Source organism: Phyllobates terribilis, unplaced genomic scaffold, assembly GCF_046119375.1.
Source record: "Phyllobates terribilis strain yellow unplaced genomic scaffold, ASM4611937v1 Scaffold_9__5_contigs__length_417890890, whole genome shotgun sequence".
Classification (NCBI taxonomy): domain Eukaryota; kingdom Metazoa; phylum Chordata; class Amphibia; order Anura; family Dendrobatidae; genus Phyllobates; species Phyllobates terribilis.
This window is the reverse complement of record NW_027362769.1, coordinates 316,151,322-316,167,288: the sequence shown is the minus strand read 5'-3', so window position 1 is coordinate 316,167,288 and position 15,967 is coordinate 316,151,322.

Genomic DNA, 15,967 nt, shown 5'->3' with positions numbered 1-15,967 from the left:
GAAAAATTCACTTTTTTGTGAAAATATCCACTAAATGAGGGAATAATATGTGTGAGGGTACAACAGGAGAGTTCCAAATGTGTGTGGGTAAAATATATATTCCACGGGGGAAAATTGAAAAAAGTTGAAAATTTATTTTTTTTGGACTTATTCATTTTTCTGGCGTTTATCAGACTTTCAGATAGGGCAAATGTCAGTGAGCGTTCCGATACCAGTTCCAGGTCAATTCGCCCAATCAGTCCTTGATATTTAGTCATTTTCAGCCAATTTTCTGGATTTTTGAAAATTTCACTTTTTTGTGAAAATATCCACTAAATGAGGGAATAATATGTGTGAGTGTAGCCCAGGAGAGTTTCAAATGTGTGTGGGTAAAATATATATCCCACGGGGGTAAAATTGAAAAAAGTTGAAAAAAATTTTTTTTGGACTTAGCCATTTTTCCGGCGTTTATCAGACTTTCAGATAGGGCAAATGTCAGTGAGCATTCCGATTTCAGTTCCAGAGCGATTCGCCCAATGAGTCCTTGATATTTAGTCGTTTTCAGCCAATTTTCTGGATTTTTGAAAAATTCACTTTTTTGTGAAAATATCCACTAAATGATTGAATAATATGTGTGAGGGTACCCCAGGAGAGTTCCAAATGTGTGTGGGTAAAATATATATCCCACGGGGGTAAAATTAAAAAAAGTTGAAAAAAATTATTTTTTGGACTTAGCCATTTTTCCGCCGTTTATCAGACTTTCAGATAGGGCAAATGTCAGTGAGCATTCCGATTTCAGTTCCAGAGCGATTCACCCAATGAGTCCTTGATATTTAGTCGTTTTCAGCCAATATTTTGGATTTTTGAAAATTTCACTTTTTTGTGAAAATATCCACTAAATGAGGGAATAATATGTGTTAGGGTACCCCAGGAGAGTTCCAAATGTGTGTGTGTAGAATATGTAATCCACGGGGAAAAATTGAAAAAAGTTGAAAAAAATTTTTTTTTTTTACTTAGTCATTTTTCCGGCGTTTATCAGACTTTCAGATAGGGCAAATGTCAGTGAGCGTTCCGATACCAGTTCCAGGTGGATTCGCCCAATCAGTCCTTGATATTTAGTCATTTTCAGCCAATTTTCTGGATTTTTGAAAATTTCACTTTTTTGTGAAAATATCCACTAAATGAGGGAATAATATGTGTGAGGGTACCCCAGGCGAGTTCCAAATGTTTGTGGGTAGAATATATATCCCAAGGGGTAAAATTGAAAAAAGTTGAAAAAAATTTTTTTTTTTGGACTTAAGTCATTTTTCCGGCGTTTATCAGACTTTCAGATAGGGCAAATGTCAGTGAGCATTCCGATTTGAGTTCCAGAGCGATTCGCCCAATGAGTCCTTGATATTTATTCATTTTCAGCCAATTTTCTGGATTTTTGAAAAATTCACTTTTTTGTGAAAATATCCACTAAATGAGGGAATAATATGTGTGAGGGTACCCCAGGAGAGTTCCAAATGTGTGTGTGTAGAATATGTAATCCACGGGGAAAAATTGAAAAAAGTTGAAAAAAATTTTTTTTTTTGGACTTAGTCATTTTTCCGGCGTTTATCAGACTTTCAGATAGGGCAAATGTCAGTGAGCGTTCCGATTTCAGTTCCAGAGCGATTCGCCCAATGAGTCCTTGATATTTAGTCATTTTCAGCCAATTTTCTGGATTTTTGAAAAATTCACTTTTTTGTGAAAATATCCACTAAATGAGGGAATAATATGTGTGAGGGTACCCCAGGAGAGTTCCAAATGTGTGTGTGTAGAATATGTAATCCACGGGGAAAAATTGAAAAAAGTTGAAAAAAATTTTTTTTTTTTTACTTATTCATTTTTCCAGCGTTTATCAGACTTTCAGATAGGGCAAATGTCTGTGAGCGTTCCGATTTCAGTTCCAGAGCGATTCGCCCAATGAGTCCTTGATATTTAGTCGTTTTCAGCCAATTTTCTGGATTTTTGAAAAATTCACTTTTTTGTGAAAATATCCACTAAATGAGGGAATAATATGTGTGAGGGTACCCCAGGAGAGTTCCAAATGTGTGTGGGTAAAATATATATCCCACGGGGGTAAAATTGAAAAAAGTTGAAAAAAATTATTTTTTGGACTTAGCCATTTTTCCGGCGTTTATCAGACTTTCAGATAGGGCAAATGTCAGTGAGCATTCCAATTTCAGTTCCAGAGCGATTCGCCCAATGAGTCCTTGATATTTAGTCGTTTTCAGACGATATTTTGGATTTTTGAAAATTTTACTTTTTTGTGAAAATATCCACTAAATGAGGGAATAATATGTGTGAGGGTAGCCCAGGAGAGTTCCAAATGTGTGTGGGTAGAATATATATCCCACTGGGGTAAAATTGAAAAAAGTTGAAAAAATTATTTTTTTGGACTTAGTCATTTTTCCGGCGTTTATCAGACTTTCAGATAGGGCAAATGTCAGTGAGCGTTCCGATTTCAGTTCCAGAGCGATTCGCCCAATGAGTCCTTGATATTTAGTCGTTTTCAGCCAATTTTCTGGATTTTTGAAAAATTCACTTTTTTGTGAAAATATCCACTAAATGAGGGAATAATATGTGCGAGGGTAGCCCAGGAGAGTTCCAAATGTGTGTGGGTAAAATATATATCCCACGGGGGTAAAATTAAAAAAAGTTGAAAAAAATTATTTTTTGGACTTAGCCATTTTTCCGCCGTTTATCAGACTTTCAGATAGGGCAAATGTCAGTGAGCATTCCGATTTCAGTTCCAGAGCGATTCGCCCAATGAGTCCTTGATATTTAGTCGTTTTCAGCCAATTTTCTGGATTTTTGAAAAATTCACTTTTTTGTGAAAATATCCACTAAATGAGGGAATAATATGTGTGAGGGTACCCCAGGAGAGTTCCAAATGTGTGTGGGTAGAATATATATCCCACGGGGTAAAATTGAAAAAAGTTGAAAAAATTTTTTTTTTTGGACTTAGTCATTTTTCCGGCGTTTATCAGACTTTCAGATAGGGCAAATGTCAGTGAGCATTCCGATACCAGTTCCAGGTGGATTCGCCCAATCAGTCCTTGATATTTAGTCATTTTCAGCCAATTTTCTGGATTTTTGAAAATTTCACTTTTTTGTGAAAATATCCACTAAATGAGGGAATAATATGTGTGAGGGTAGCCCAGGAGAGTTCCAAATGTGTGTGGGTAGAATATATATCCCACTGGGGTAAAATTGAAAAAAGTTGAAAAAATTTTTTTTTTGGACTTAGTCATTTTTCCGGCGTTCATCAGACTTTCAGATAGGGCAAATGTCAGTGAGCGTTCCGATTTCAGTTCCAGAGCGATTCGCCCAATGAGTCCTTGATATTTAGTCATTTTCAGCCAATTTTCTGGATTTTTGAAAAATTCACTTTTTTGTGAAAATATCCACTAAATGAGGGAATAATATGTGTGAGGGTACCCCAGGAGAGTTCCAAATGTGTGTGTGTAGAATATGTAATCCACGGGGAAAAATTGAAAAAAGTTGAAAAAAATTTTTTTTTTTGGACTTAGTCATTTTTCCGGCGTTTATCAGACTTTCAGATAGGGCAAATGTCAGTGAGCGTTCCGATATCAGTTCCAGAGCGATTCGCCCAATGAGTCCTTGATATTTAGTCGTTTTCAGCCAATATTTTGGATTTTTGAAAATTTTACTTTTTTGTGAAAATATACACTAAATGAGGGAATAATATGTGTGAGGGTAGCCCAGGAGAGTTCCAAATGTGTGTGGGTAGAATATATATCCCACGGGGGTAAAATTAAAAAAAAGTTGAAAAAAATTATTTTTTGGACTTAGCCATTTTTCCGCCGTTTATCAGACTTTCAGATAGGGCAAATGTCAGTGACCATTCCGATTTCAGTTCCAGAGCGATTCGCCCAATGAGTCCTTGATATTTAGTCGTTTTCAGCCAATATTTTGGATTTTTGAAAATTTCACTTTTTTGTGAAAATATCCACTAAATGAGGGAATAATATGTGTTAGGGTACCCCAGGAGAGTTCCAAATGTGTGTGGGTAAAATATATATCCCACGGGGGTAAAATTGAAAAAAGTTGAAAAAAAATTTTTTTTTTGGACTTAGTCATTTTTCCGGCGTTTATCAGACTTTCTGATAGGGCAAATGTCAGTGAGCGTTCCGATATCAGTTCCAGAGCGATTCGCCCAATCAGTCCTTGATATTTAGTCATTTTCAGCTAATTTTCTGGATTTTTGAAAAATTCACTTTTTTGTGAAAATATCCACTAAATGAGGGAATAATATGTGTGAGGGTACCCCAGGAGAGTTCCAAATGTGTGTGGGTAGAATATATATCCCAAGGGGTAAAATTGAAAAAAGTTGAAAAAATTTTTTTTTTTTGGACTTAGTCATTTTTCCGGCGTTTATCAGACTTTCAGATAGGGCAAATGTCAGTGAGCGTTCCGATTTGAGTTCCAGAGCGATTCGCCCAATGAGTCCTTGATATTTAGTCATTTTCAGCCAATTTTCTGGATTTTTGAAAAATTCACTTTTTTGTGAAAATATCCACTAAATGAGGGAATAATATGTGTGAGGGTACCCCAGGAGAGTTCCAAATGTGTGTGGGTAGAATTTATATCCCACGGGGAAAAATTGAAAAAAGTTGAAAAAAAATTTTTTTTTTGGACTTAGTCATTTTTCCGGCGTTTATCAGACTTTCTGATAGGGCAAATGTCAGTGAGCGTTCCGATATCAGTTCCAGAGCGATTCGCCCAATCAGTCCTTGATATTTAGTCATTTTCAGCTAATTTTCTGGATTTTTGAAAAATTCACTTTTTTGTGAAAATATCCACTAAATGAGGGAATAATATGTGTGAGGGTACCCCAGGAGAGTTCCAAATGTGTGTGGGTAGAATATATATCCCAAGGGGTAAAATTGAAAAAAGTTGAAAAATTTTTTTTTTTTTGGACTTAGTCATTTTTCCGGCGTTTATCAGACTTTCAGATAGGGCAAATGTCAGTGAGCGTTCCGATTTGAGTTCCAGAGCGATTCGCCCAATGAGTCCTTGATATTTAGTCATTTTCAGCCAATTTTCTGGATTTTTGAAAAATTCACTTTTTTGTGAAAATATCCACTAAATGAGGGAACAATATGTGTGAGGGTACCCCAGGAGAGTTCCAAATGTGTGTGGGTAGAATTTATATCCCACGGGGAAAAATTGAAAAAAGTTGAAAAAAAATTTTTTTTTTGGACTTAGTCATTTTTCCGGCATTTATCAGACTTTCAGATAGGGCAAATGTCAGTGAGCGTTCCGATATCAGTTCCAGAGCGATTCGCCCAATCAGTCCTTGATATTTAGTCATTTTCAGCCAATTTTCTGGATTTTTGAAAATTTCACTTTTTTGTGAAAATATCCACTAAATGAGGGAATAATATGTGTGAGGGTACCCCAGGAGAGTTCCAAATGTGTGTGGGTAGAATATATATCCCAAGGGGTAAAATTGAAAAAAGTTGAAAAAATTTTTTTTTTTTGGACTTAGTCATTTTTCCGGCGTTTATCAGACTTTCAGATAGGGCAAATGTCAGTGAGCGTTCCGATATCAGTTCCAGAGCGATTCGCCCAATCAGTCCTTGATATTAAGTCATTTTCAGCTAATTTTCTGGATTTTTGAAAAATTCACTTTTTTGTGAAAATATCCACTAAATGAGGGAATAATATGTGTGAGGGTACCCCAGGAGAGTTCCAAATGTGTGTGGGTAGAATATATATCCCAAGGGGTAAAATTGAAAAAAGTTGAAAAAATTTTTTTTTTTTGGACTTAGTCATTTTTCCGGCGTTTATCAGACTTTCAGATAGGGCAAATGTCAGTGAGCGTTCCGATTTGAGTTCCAGAGCGATTCGCCCAATGAGTCCTTGATATTTAGTCATTTTCAGCCAATTTTCTGGATTTTTGAAAAATTCACTTTTTTGTGAAAATATCCACTAAATGAGGGAATAATATGTGTGAGGGTACCCCAGGAGAGTTCCAAATGTGTGTGGGTAGAATATATATCCCACGGGGAAAAATTGAAAAAAGTTGAAAAAAAATTTTTTTTTTGGACTTAGTCATTTTTCCGGCGTTTATCAGACTTTCTGATAGGGCAAATGTCAGTGAGCGTTCCGATATCAGTTCCAGAGCGATTCGCCCAATCAGTCCTTGATATTTAGTCATTTTCAGCTAATTTTCTGGATTTTTGAAAATTTCACTTTTTTGTGAAAATATCCACTAAATGAGGGAATAATATGTGTGAGGGTAGCCCAGGAGAGTTCCAAATGTGTGTGGGTAAAATATATATTCCACGGGGGTAAAATTGAAAAAAGTTGAAAAATAATTTTTTTTGGACTTATTCATTTTTCCGGCGTTTATCAGACTTTCAGATAGGGCAAATGTCAGTGAGCGTTCCGATTTCAGTTCCAGAGCGATTCGCCCAATGAGTCCTTGATATTTAGTCATTTTCAGCCAATTTTCTGGATTTTTGAAAAATTCACTTTTTTGTGAAAATATCCACTAAATGAGGGAATAATATGTGTGAGGGTACCCCAGGAGAGTTCCAAATGTGTGTGGGTAGAATATATATCGCAAGGGGTAAAATTGAAAAAAGTTGAAAAAAATTTTTTTTTTTGGACTTAGTCATTTTTCCGGCGTTTATCAGACTTTCAGATAGGGCAAATGTCAGTGAGCGTTCCGATTTGAGTTCCAGAGCGATTCGCCCAATGAGTCCTTGATATTTAGTCGTTTTCAGCCAATTTTCTGGATTTTTGAAAAATTCACTTTTTTGTGAAAATATCCACTAAATGAGGGAATAATATGTGTGAGGGTACCCCAGGAGAGTTCCAAATGTGTGTGGGTAAAATATATATTCCACGGGGGTAAAATTGAAAAAAGTTGAAAAATTATTTTTTTTGGACTTATTCATTTTTCCGGCGTTTATCAGACTTTCAGATAGGGCAAATGTCAGTGAGCATTCCGATTTGAGTTCCAGAGCGATTCGCCCAATGAGTCCTTGATATTTAGTCGTTTTCAGCCAATTTTCTGGATTTTTGAAAAATTCACTTTTTTGTGAAAATATCCACTAAATGAGGGAATAATATGTGTGAGGGTACCCCAGGAGAGTTCCAAATGTGTGTGGGTAGAATATATATCCCAAGGGGTAAAATTGAAAAAAGTTTAAAAAAATTTTTTTTTTTGGACTTAGTCATTTTTCCGGCGTTTATCAGACTTTCAGATAGGGCAAATGTCAGTGAGCGTTCCGATTTGAGTTCCAGAGCAATTCGCCCAATGAGTCCTTGATATTTAGTCGTTTTCCGCCAATTTTCTGGATTTTTGAAAAATTCACTTTTTTGTGAAAATATCCACTAAATGAGGGAATAATATGTGTGAGGGTACCCCAGGAGAGTTCCAAATGTGTGTGGGTAAAATATATATCCCACGGGGGAAAAAATTGAAAAAAGTTGAAAAAAAATTTTTTTAGACTTAGTCATTTTTCCGGCGTTTATCAGACTTTCAGATAGGGCAAATGTCAGTGAGCATTCCGATTTGTGTTCCAGAGCGATTCGCCCAATGAGTCCTTGATATTTAGTCATTTTCAGCCAATTTTCTGGATTTTTGAAAAATTCACTTTTTTGTGAAAATATCCACTAAATGAGGGAATAATATGTGTGAGGGTACCCCAGGAGAGTTCCAAATGTGTGTGGGTAGAATATATATCCCACGGGGAAAAATTGAAAAAAGTTGAAAAAAAATTTTTTTTTTGGACTTAGTCATTTTTCCGGCGTTTATCAGACTTTCTGATAGGGCAAATGTCAGTGAGCGTTCCGATATCAGTTCCAGAGCGATTCGCCCAATCAGTCCTTGATATTTAGTCATTTTCAGCTAATTTTCTGGATTTTTGAAAAATTCACTTTTTTGTGAAAATATCCACTAAATGAGGGAATAATATGTGTGAGGGTACCCCAGGAGAGTTCCAAATGTGTGTGGGTAGAATATATATCCCAAGGGGTAAAATTGAAAAAAGTTGAAAAAATTTTTTTTTTTTGGACTTAGTCATTTTTCCGGCGTTTATCAGACTTTCAGATAGGGCAAATGTCAGTGAGCGTTCCGATTTGAGTTCCAGAGCGATTCGCCCAATGAGTCCTTGATATTTAGTCATTTTCAGCCAATTTTCTGGATTTTTGAAAAATTCACTTTTTTGTGAAAATATCCACTAAATGAGGGAATAATATGTGTGAGGGTACCCCAGGAGAGTTCCAAATGTGTGTGGGTAAAATATATATCCCACGGGGGTAAAATTGAAAAAAGTTGAAAAATTTTTTTTTTGGACTTAGTCATTTTTCCGGCGTTTATCAGACTTTCAGATAGGGCAAATGTCAGTGAGCGTTCCGATTTCAGTTCCAGAGCGATTCGCCCAATCAGTCCTTGATATTTAGTCATTTTCAGCCAATTTTCTGGATTTTTGAAAAATTCACTTTTTTGTGAAAATATCCACTAAATGAGGGAATAATATGTGTGAGGGTACCCCATTAGAGTTCCAAATGTGTGTGGGTAGAATATATATCCCACGGGGTAAAATTGAAAAAAGTTGAAAAAAATTTTTTTTTTTGGACTTAGTCATTTTTCCGGCGTTTATCAGACTTTCAGATAGGGCAAATGTCAGTGAGCGTTCCGATTTGAGTTCCAGAGCGATTCGCCCAATGAGTCCTTGATATTTAGTCGTTTTCAGCCAATTTTCTGGATTTTTGAAAAATTCACTTTTTTGTGAAAATATCCACTAAATGAGGGAATAATATGTGTGAGGGTACCCCAGGAGAGTTCCAAATGTGTGTGGGTAGAATATATATCGCAAGGGATAAAATTGAAAAAAGTTGAAAAAAAATTTTTTTTTTGGACTTAGTCATTTTTCCGGCGTTTATCAGACTTTCAGATAGGGCAAATGTCAGTGAGCATTCCGATTTGAGTTCCAGAGCGATTCGCCCAATGAGTCCTTGATATTTAGTCGTTTTCAGCCAATTTTCTGGATTTTTGAAAAATTCACTTTTTTGTGAAAATATCCACTAAATGAGGGAATAATATGTGTGAGGGTACCCCAGGAGAGTTCCAAATGTGTGTGGGTAGAATATATATCCCAAGGGGTAAAATTGAAAAAAGTTTAAAAAAATTTTTTTTTTTGGACTTAGTCATTTTTCCGGCGTTTATCAGACTTTCAGATAGGGCAAATGTCAGTGAGCGTTCCGATTTGAGTTCCAGAGCAATTCGCCCAATGAGTCCTTGATATTTAGTCGTTTTCCGCCAATTTTCTGGATTTTTGAAAAATTCACTTTTTTGTGAAAATATCCACTAAATGAGGGAATAATATGTGTGAGGGTACCCCAGGAGAGTTCCAAATGTGTGTGGGTAAAATATATATCCCACGGGGGAAAAAATTGAAAAAAGTTGAAAAAAAATTTTTTTAGACTTAGTCATTTTTCCGGCGTTTATCAGACTTTCAGATAGGGCAAATGTCAGTGACCATTCCGATTTCAGTTCCAGAGCGATTCGCCCAATGAGTCCTTGATATTTAGTCATTTTCAGCCAATTTTCTGGATTTTTGAAAAATTCACTTTTTTGTGAAAATATCCACTAAATGAGGGAATAATATGTGTGAGGGTACCCCAGGAGAGTTCCAAATGTGTGTGGGTAGAATATATATCCCACGGGGAAAAATTGAAAAAAGTTGAAAAAAAATTTTTTTTTTGGACTTAGTCATTTTTCCGGCGTTTATCAGACTTTCTGATAGGGCAAATGTCAGTGAGCGTTCCGATATCAGTTCCAGAGCGATTCGCCGAATCAGTCCTTGATATTTAGTCATTTTCAGCTAATTTTCTGGATTTTTGAAAATTTCACTTTTTTGTGAAAATATCCACTAAATGAGGGAATAATATGTGTGAGGGTAGCCCAGGAGAGTTCCAAATGTGTGTGGGTAGAATATATATCCCACTGGGGGTAAAATTGAAAAAAGTTGAAAAATTTTTTTTTTTGGACTTAGTCATTTTTCCGGCGTTTATCAGACTTTCAGATAGGGCAAATGTCTGTGAGCGTTCCGATTTCAGTTCCAGAGCGATTCGCCCAATGAGTCCTTGATATTTAGTCGTTTTCAGCCAATTTTCTGGATTTTTGAAAAATTCACTTTTTTGTGAAAATATCCACTAAATGAGGTAATAATATGTGTGAGGGTACCCCAGGAGAGTTCCAAATGTGTGTGGGTAAAATATATATCCCACGGGGGTAAAATTGAAAAAAGTTGAAAAAAATTATTTTTTGGACTTATTCATTTTTCCGGCGTTTATCAGACTTTCAGATAGGGCAAATGTCAGTGAGCATTCCGATTTCAGTTCCAGAGCGATTCGCCCAATGAGTCCTTGACATTTAGTCATTTTCAGCCAATTTTCTGGATTTTTGAAAAATTCACTTTTTTGTGAAAATATTCACTAAATGAGGGAATAATATGTGTGAGGGTACCCCAGGAGAGTTCCAAATGTGTGTGGGTAGAATATATATCGCAAGGGATAAAATTGAAAAAAGTTGAAAAATTATTTTTTTTGGACTTATTCATTTTTCCGGCGTTTATCAGACTTTCAGATAGGGCAAATGTCAGTGAGCGTTCCGATTTCAGTTCCAGAGCGATTCGCCCAATGAGTCCTTGATATTTAGTAGTTTTCAGCCAATTTTCAGGATTTTTGAAAAATTCACTTTTTTGTGAAAATATCCACTAAATGAGGGAATAATATGTGTGAAGGTACCCCAGGAGAGTTCCAAATGTGTGTGGGTAAAATATATATCACACGGGGGTAAAATTGAAAAAAGTTGAAAAAAAAATTTTTTGGACTTAGTCATTTTTCCGGCGTTTATCAGACTTTCAGATAGGGCAAATGTCAGTGAGCGTTCCGATTTGAGTTCCAGAGCAATTCGCCCAATGAGTCCTTGATATTTAGTCGTTTTCAGCCAATTTTCTGGATTTTTGAAAAATTCACTTTTTTGTGAAAATATCCACTAAATGAGGGAATAATATGTGTGAGGGTACCCCAGGAGAGTTCCAAATGTGTGTGGGTAAAATATATATTCCACGGGGGTAAAATTGAAAAAAGTTGAAAAATTATTTTTTTTGGACTTATTCATTTTTCCGGCGTTTATCAGACTTTCAGATAGGGCAAATGTCAGTGAGCATTCCGATTTGAGTTCCAGAGCGATTCGCCCAATGAGTCCTTGATATTTAGTCGTTTTCAGCCAATTTTCTGGATTTTTGAAAAATTCACTTTTTTGTGAAAATATCCACTAAATGAGGGAATAATATGTGTGAGGGTACCCCAGGAGAGTTCCAAATGTGTGTGGGTAGAATATATATCCCAAGGGGTAAAATTGAAAAAAGTTTAAAAAAATTTTTTTTTTTGGACTTAGTCATTTTTCCGGCGTTTATCAGACTTTCAGATAGGGCAAATGTCAGTAAGCATTCCGATTTGTGTTCCAGAGCGATTCGCCCAATGAGTCCTTGATATTTAGTCATTTTCAGCCAATTTTCTGGATTTTTGAAAAATTCACTTTTTTGTGAAAATATCCACTAAATGAGGGAATAATATGTGTGAGGGTACCCCAGGAGAGTTCCAAATGTGTGTGGGTAGAATATATATCCCACGGGGAAAAATTGAAAAAAGTTGAAAAAAAATTTTTTTTTTGGACTTAGTCATTTTTCCGGCGTTTATCAGACTTTCTGATAGGGCAAATGTCAGTGAGCGTTCCGATATCAGTTCCAGAGCGATTCGCCCAATCAGTCCTTGATATTTAGTCATTTTCAGCTAATTTTCTGGATTTTTGAAAAATTCACTTTTTTGTGAAAATATCCACTAAATGAGGGAATAATATGTGTGAGGGTACCCCAGGAGAGTTCCAAATGTGTGTGGGTAAAATATATATCCCACGGGGGTAAAATTGAAAAAAGTTGAAAAATTTTTTTTTTGGACTTAGTCATTTTTCCGGCGTTTATCAGACTTTCAGATAGGGCAAATGTCAGTGAGCGTTCCGATTTCAGTTCCAGAGCGATTCGCCCAATCAGTCCTTGATATTTAGTCATTTTCAGCCAATTTTCTGGATTTTTGAAAAATTCACTTTTTTGTGAAAATATCCACTAAATGAGGGAATAATATGTGTGAGGGTACCCCAGGAGAGTTCCAAATGTGTGTGGGTAGAATATATATCCCACGGGGTAAAATTGAAAAAAGTTGAAAAAAATTTTTTTTTTTGGACTTAGTCATTTTTCCGGCGTTTATCAGACTTTCAGATAGGGCAAATGTCAGTGAGCGTTCCGATTTGAGTTCCAGAGCGATTCACCCAATGAGTCCTTGATATTTAGTCGTTTTCAGCCAATTTTCTGGATTTTTGAAAAATTCACTTTTTTGTGAAAATATCCACTAAATGAGGGAATAATATGTGTGAGGGTACCCCAGGAGAGTTCCAAATGTGTGTGGGTAGAATATATATCGCAAGGGATAAAATTGAAAAAAGTTGAAAAAAAATTTTTTTTTTGGACTTAGTCATTTTTCCGGCGTTTATCAGACTTTCAGATAGGGCAAATGTCAGTGAGCATTCCGATTTGAGTTCCAGAGCGATTCGCCCAATGAGTCCTTGATATTTAGTCGTTTTCAGCCAATTTTCTGGATTTTTGAAAAATTCACTTTTTTGTGAAAATATCCACTAAATGAGGGAATAATATGTGTGAGGGTACCCCAGGAGAGTTCCAAATGTGTGTGGGTAGAATATATATCCCAAGGGGTAAAATTGAAAAAAGTTTAAAAAAATTTTTTTTAGACTTAGTCATTTTTCCGGCGTTTATCAGACTTTCAGATAGGGCAAATGTCAGTGACCATTCCGATTTCAGTTCCAGAGCGATTCGCCCAATTAGTCCTTGATATTTAGTCATTTTCAGCCAATTTTCTGGATTTTTGAAAAATTCACTTTTTTGTGAAAATATCCACTAAATGAGGGAATAATATGTGTGAGGGTACCCCAGGAGAGTTCCAAATGTGTGTGGGTAGAATATATATCCCACGGGGAAAAATTGAAAAAAGTTGAAAAAAAATTTTTTTTTTGGACTTAGTCATTTTTCCGGCGTTTATCAGACTTTCTGATAGGGCAAATGTCAGTGAGCGTTCCGATATCAGTTCCAGAGCGATTCGCCCAATCAGTCCTTGATATTTAGTCATTTTCAGCTAATTTTCTGGATTTTTGAAAATTTCACTTTTTTGTGAAAATATCCACTAAATGAGGGAATAATATGTGTGAGGGTACCCCAGGAGAGTTCCAAATGTGTGTGGGTAGAATATATATCCCACTGGGGGTAAAATTGAAAAAAGTTGAAAACATTTTTTTTTTGGACTTAGTCATTTTTCCGGCGTTTATCAGACTTTCTGATAGGGCAAATGTCTGTGAGCGTTCCGATTTCAGTTCCAGAGCGATTCGCCCAATGAGTCCTTGATATTTAGTCGTTTTCAGCCAATTTTCTGGATTTTTGAAAAATTCACTTTTTTGTGAAAATATCCACTAAATGAGGGAATAATATGTGTGAGGGTACCCCAGGAGAGTTCCAAATGTGTGTGGGTAAAATATATATCCCACGGGGGTAAAATTGAAAAAAGTTGAAAAAAATTATTTTTTGGACTTATTCATTTTTCCGGCGTTTATCAGACTTTCAGATAGGGCAAATGTCAGTGAGCATTCCGATTTCAGTTCCAGAGCGATTCGCCCAATGAGTCCTTGATATTTAGTCATTTTCAGCCAATTTTCTGGATTTTTGAAAAATTCACTTTTTTGTGAAAATATCCACTAAATGAGGGAATAATATGTGTGAGGGTACCCCAGGAGAGTTCCAAATGTGTGTGGGTAGAATATATATCCCACGGGGTAAAATTGAAAAAAGTTGAAAGAAATTTTTTTTTTTGGACTTAGTCATTTTTCCGGCGTTTATCAGACTTTCAGATAGGGCAAATGTCAGTGAGCGTTCCGATTTGAGTTCCAGAGCGATTCGCCCAATGAGTCCTTGATATTTAGTCGTTTTCAGCCAATTTTCTGGATTTTTGAAAAATTCACTTTTTTGTGAAAATATCCACTAAATGAGGGAATAATATGTGTGAGGGTACCCCAGGAGAGTTCCAAATGTGTGTGGGTAGAATATATATCGCAAGGGATAAAATTGAAAAAAGTTGAAAAATTATTTTTTTTGGACTTATTCATTTTTCCGGCGTTTATCAGACTTTCAGATAGGGCAAATGTCAGTGAGCGTTCCGATTTGAGTTCCAGAGCAATTCGCCCAATGAGTCCTTGATATTTAGTCGTTTTCAGCCAATTTTCTGGATTTTTGAAAAATTCACTTTTTTGTGAAAATATCCACTAAATGAGGGAATAATATGTGTGAGGGTACCCCAGGAGAGTTCCAAATGTGTGTGGGTAGAATATATATCCCACGGGGGAAAAAATTGAAAAAAGTTGAAAAAAAAATTTTTTGGACTTAGTCATTTTTCCGGCGTTTATCAGACTTTCAGATAGGGCAAATGTCAGTGACCGTTCCGATTTCAGTTCCAGAGCGATTCGCCCAATTAGTCCTTGATATTTAGTCATTTTCAGCCAATTTTCTGGATTTTTGAAAAATTCACTTTTTTGTGAAAATATCCACTAAATGAGGGAATAATATGTGTGAGGGTACCCCAGGAGAGTTCCAAATGTGTGTGGGTAGAATATATATCCCACGGGGTAAAATTGAAAAAAGTTGAAAAAAAAATTTTTTTTCGGACTTAGTCATTTTTCCGGCGTTTATCAGACTTTCAGATAGGGCAAATGTCAGTGAGCGTTCCGATTTCAGTTCCAGAGCGATTCGCCCAATGAGTCCTTGATATTTAGTAGTTTTCAGCCAATTTTCAGGATTTTTGAAAAATTCACTTTTTGGTGAAAATATCCACTAAATGAGGGAATAATATGTGTGAGGGTACCCCAGGAGAGTTCCAAATGTGTGTGGGTAGAATATATATCCCATGGGGTAAAATTGAAAAAAGTTGAAAAATTTTTTTTTTTTCGGACTTAGTCATTTTTCCGGCGTTTATCAGACTTTCAGATAGGGCAAATGTCAGTGAGCGTTCCGATTTCAGTTCCAGAGCGATTCGCCCAATGTGTCCTTGATATTTAGTAGTTTTCTGCCAATTTTCTGGATTTTTGAAAAATTCACTTTTTTGTGAAAATATCCACTAAATGAGGGAATAATATGTGTGAGGGTACCCCAGGAGAGTTCCAAATGTGTGTGGGTAGAATATATATCCCACGGGGTAAAATTGAAAAAAGTTGAAAAAAAAATTTTTTTTCGGACTTAGTCATTTTTCCGGCGTTTATCAGACTTTCAGATAGGGCAAATGTCAGTGAGCGTTCCGATTTCAGTTCCAGAGCGATTCGCCCAATGAGTCCTTGATATTTAGTCGTTTTCAGCCAATTTTCAGGATTTTTGAAAAATTCACTTTTTGGTGAAAATATCCACTAAATGAGGGAATAATATGTGTGAGGGTACCCCAGGAGAGTTCCAAATGTGTGTGGGTAGAATATATATCCCATGGGGTAAAATTGAAAAAAGTTGAAAAATTTTTTTTTTTTCGGACTTAGTCATTTTTCCGGCGTTTATCAGACTTTCAGATAGGGCAAATGTCAGTGAGCGTTCCGATTTCAGTTCCAGAGCGATTCGCCCAATGTGTCCTTGATATTTAGTAGTTTTCTGCCAATTTTCTGGATTTTTGAAAAATTCACTTTTTTGTGAAAATATCCACTAAATGAGGGAATAATATGTGTGAGGGTACCCCAGGAGAGTTCCAAATGTGTGTGGGTAAAATATATATTCCACGGGGGTAAAATTGAAAAAAGTTGAAAAATTATTTTTTTTGGACT